Raw genomic sequence first — 4,409 nt, forward strand, 5'->3', positions numbered from 1 at the left:
GAATAGTGTTTTTATATAAGGTGATAGGCCATGGCAACAGATCAATCAAATTCTGACTCAGTACTAAGCATCTGGAAACTAGTAATAGGATACTGGACTGAGAATTACCAAACTCAGATTTAGTGCTGACTCCTCTATTAATCTGTTTGCTTCAGGTCTGTTTTCCCTTTAAGTCTCAGTTTTTTTCCACAACTGAACAGAAGTCATATATCACAATTCTTGCCAATATTAAAACAAAAACAAAACAACAACAATAATAAAACAAAAACCCAGAAGTTCTAAGAATCACTGGATCAAAAAACATCACTTTCACTTTACTTTATTTTGGCTTGATGAAGAAATGATTTGTCCCAATCATTTGCCAGTGAGCTTCAGTCCTCCAGGAAATTAGTTCAGAAGTCAACTGAGCTCCACCTTTACCCCTTATCCCTCCCTCACCCCAGCCACAAGAGCTTGTAAGCACATTTCAGAATACTCATACTTGTTCACTAGAGGAAATAGTTTATCAGTAATAAACAGTCTTCTTATCTTTGTTCTGCTTAGTAGTTTAGGATTACATAGACTCCACCTGGGATCATTTTACAGTGAAAATCTGGATGTTTCTGAAACATTTAGCTTTATAAGCCTTATCACTAGATATAAATATTAATATACCACATTCTCCGTGGACACAGCCAGGGCAGAAGATGCTTCCATGGGGAAAATGACATTGACACAGAAAGCTAATTCAAAAACATTCCCAGGGAGAGCTTATGTCTGTTCATGAGCCTGTGTGCATCTGAGTCAGCTCCCCACTGTGCTCTCTCATACCACTCCATTCAATACAGGTCTTTCCCTCTAGCTTCCTTGAAGGAGAGGACATGCCTGTTTTGCTCACAACTGGGTTTCTGTTGCCTAGAAATGTGCCTGGAATATTAGTAGGTGCTCAGTCAATACTCGTTGAACATACAAATGAAGATTCTATAAGCAGGGATATATGAAAATTTCCAATGCAAAGCTATTGCTTCTCTTGAGCCAAAGGGCTGCTCAGAACCTCTGGATGCTGAATATAAGGATTTAGACTCTTGGGAGTCCAAGTAGCAAGGAGAACTGCTGTGGGCCTTTCCCCTACAGGAAGGACGTGTGTCAGAAGAATATCTCAATCCAGAGACAAGAATCAGAAAGCAAAATATCTGGGAAAGACCTTGGTGTTCAGAGATCTGGGGTAGAGAGAAATTTGACATTGTCCTCACATGAGCATACAGGTCACTCAACTCATAAAAGACTAAGGCGGATAAGACTAGGCTGAGTCTTTGTGCCTCAGAGGCTTCATGAAGACAAGGGAGCAACTTTCTTGGGTTCTTCAGCAAAGGACTAATGTTCAGTCTGCCTGTACTGAACAAGCCTTCCAGCAGCTGCAGAATTCTTGCCACATAGGATATTCTATTAACCAGCCCTGAGCCAACAAAATGACAATCCATATAATAGGGCAGAGAAGCTGCAGAGAGGAAAAATATGGAAAAAAAGAAAAAGAAGAAGATATGCCTCGTGGGGTTTTCACATTCAGCTGTGATAAAGCCACCACATCATAGAGCAGGGGTTGGAGAACTTTTTCCATAAGGGGTCTTGTAATAGTATTTTAGGTTTTGGGGGCCATATAGTCTCTATTGCCACTGCTCAATTCTGCAGTTTTAATGTGAAAGTAGCCATATAAAATATGAAAAGTAGGGCTTATAACAATAAATTTTCTTTGTAAAAATGTGCAGTAGGGCAGATTTTGTCAATAGGTTGTAGTTTGCCTTGCAGTAAGACTAACTCTAAACCTACCTTGTAAAATGAACTCTTTACAAGATCCACAAGGAAAGCATATTTCGAAGGTTGCGTATTACCTAGTGAGATAGGCTTGGGAAATATCTTAGACATTCCACAGATTTTCCTTGACAAAGCATAAAACCAAGCCCACACAAGTTCAAGATGATCAAGCAACCAAACTGACAGCTAGAACAAAAATAAATGTTCTTCATAGGAAAATAATAGCACTTAGTATCTCTATAATGTATCATCTGTTATATCCAATGTACTTTTTTAAGTTACCAAACATGTTAAGAAACAAGAAAATGACACCCAGAGGAAGGAAAAAAACCAATAGAAACAGCCTCAAAAGTTACTCCCATGTTCAATTTAGCAAGTATACTAGAATATCAACTTGAAATATCTTGAAGGACTTAGATGAAAATAGAATCTTAATGAGTGAAAAGAGAGGGAATCTCAACAGAGAAATAAAGTTTATATAACAACCAAATTAAAATTCTGGAGCTGAAAAATACAGTAAAATAAAATGAAATATTCACTAGCTAGGCTTAACAGAAGGTTGAAGAAAATCATAAGAAAGAATTGGTGAACTTGAAGATCAATACAAATTATCAAATTAAAGAAAGAAAAAAAGACTGAAGACAAAAAGGTCAGAGTGTGAGGGACCTATAGGATAATATGATACTCTCCAATATAACTAAAATTAGAGTGCCAGAGGGAATGTAGCAGGAAAAATACTTGAAGACATAATGACCAAACATTTCTCAAATTTGAGAACTTTAACACAGGAAACTTAGTAAACATCAAGCAAAACAAATGCTGAGAAAGCAACACCTGGGTGTATTATGATTAAACTGGTCATACACCAAGAGAAGATAAAGAATAAACTTTGAAATGAGCCTGAGATCACATATTAAGGATCAAAAATGAAAATAATGGAAGACTCCTCATTAAAAAATGGAAGCCATAATAATTTTATGTGTTTATAAGGTACATATGTTGTTTTAGTACAGGAATACAATGGGAATTAATCCAATCAGGATAATTGGGGTATCTATCACCTTAAGCTTTTATCATATCTTTGTGTTAGAAACATTGGTACCCAGAAGGAAAAAAAATCCTTTTATCACAAGGACACTTGTACAAGACTATTTATTGCAGCTCAATTTACAATCACCAAAATATGGAAACAGCCTAAATGCCCACCAATTCAAGACTGGACTAACAAGCTGTGGTATTTGTATACCATGGAATACTACCTAGCCACTAAAAAGGATGGAGACTTCACATCCTTTGTATTAACCTGGATGGATATGGAACACATTTTTCTTAGTAAAGCATCACAGGAATGGAGAAATAAGAACCCTATGTACTCAATTCTGATAGGAGGACAATTAAGGTCCTAGTATACAGTGGGGGTGGGGGACAGGGAGAGCTGCAAAAGGGAAGGAGGGAGGGCATGGGGAGGCAAGGGATAGGGCTCACCTTTGGGGGGCAGGACACAAATATAAGAGGGTCCTTATCTAACAAAAGCAATGTAACCTGCTTCTGTGTACCCTCAATGAATCCCCAACAATAAAAACAAAGAAAAAAATAATAAAATAAAATAAAAGTCCCAACTAAGCATTGTCAAAAAAAAAAAAACTTCCAAGTTTTTCTATATCAAAAACTGTATTTCATGTTGAGTTGAATTTTGAGTACATTTGAATAAATTTGCTATGAGGTGAAAAAAAAGAAACATTGCACTTCAACTCTTTTAGTTATTTTAAATTATTCCCTAACTTATTAGATACACAAAATAATCAAAAACAAATAATTTTTAAAAATAATGAGTCCAGGATCAAATGGGAGACCTAATTTGAGTTTTTTAAAGATTCTCCATACTTCCTTCTAAAAAGGCTATAATAGTTTGCTGTCCTACCTACTGTATAAAAGTGCTCCCTTCTCTCCACATTCATGCCAGCATCTGCAGCTTTGAGACTACTCAGAAGAAAAAAAAAAATTGTTTTATCATAAAGGCATTTGCCCTAGACTGTTTATCACAGCTCAATTTACAATCACCAAAATGTGGAAACAACCTAAATGCCCACCAACCCAGGAATGGATTAACAACCTGTGGTATATGTATACCGTGGAATACTATTCAGGCATTAAAAGGATGGAGACTTTACATCTTTTGTATTAACCGGGATGGAGTTGAAACACATCTTTTTTAGCAAAGTATCACAAGACTGGAGAAGCAAAAATCCAATGTGCTCAATTCTAATATGAAGCCAGTAGATGATCTAATACATACCCACATAGAGAAAACGCAAATCAATTTAAGGTGGGGGTGGGGGAATGATGGGTTGGGGAGAGGGGAGGAAGGAGTGGCATGGGGGCTTACAAGGTATGGCATACTTCTTGGGGGTGGGACACAGGGTGGTAAGAGGGACTTTACCTAACAAAAGCAAACAGTATAACCTAATTCTTTGTACCCTTAATGAACCTGAACCAATAAAAACTAAAGTAAACTAGGGTGGTGCCTGTGGCTCAAAGAAGTAGGGCACTGGCCCCATATGCCAAAGGTGGCAGGCTCAAACCCAGCCCCGGCCAAAAACTGCAAAAAAAAAAAAAAA

This window comes from Otolemur garnettii, unplaced genomic scaffold, assembly GCF_000181295.1.
Source record: "Otolemur garnettii isolate 467f Iridium unplaced genomic scaffold, OtoGar3 scaffold00068, whole genome shotgun sequence".
Lineage (NCBI taxonomy): Eukaryota > Metazoa > Chordata > Mammalia > Primates > Galagidae > Otolemur > Otolemur garnettii.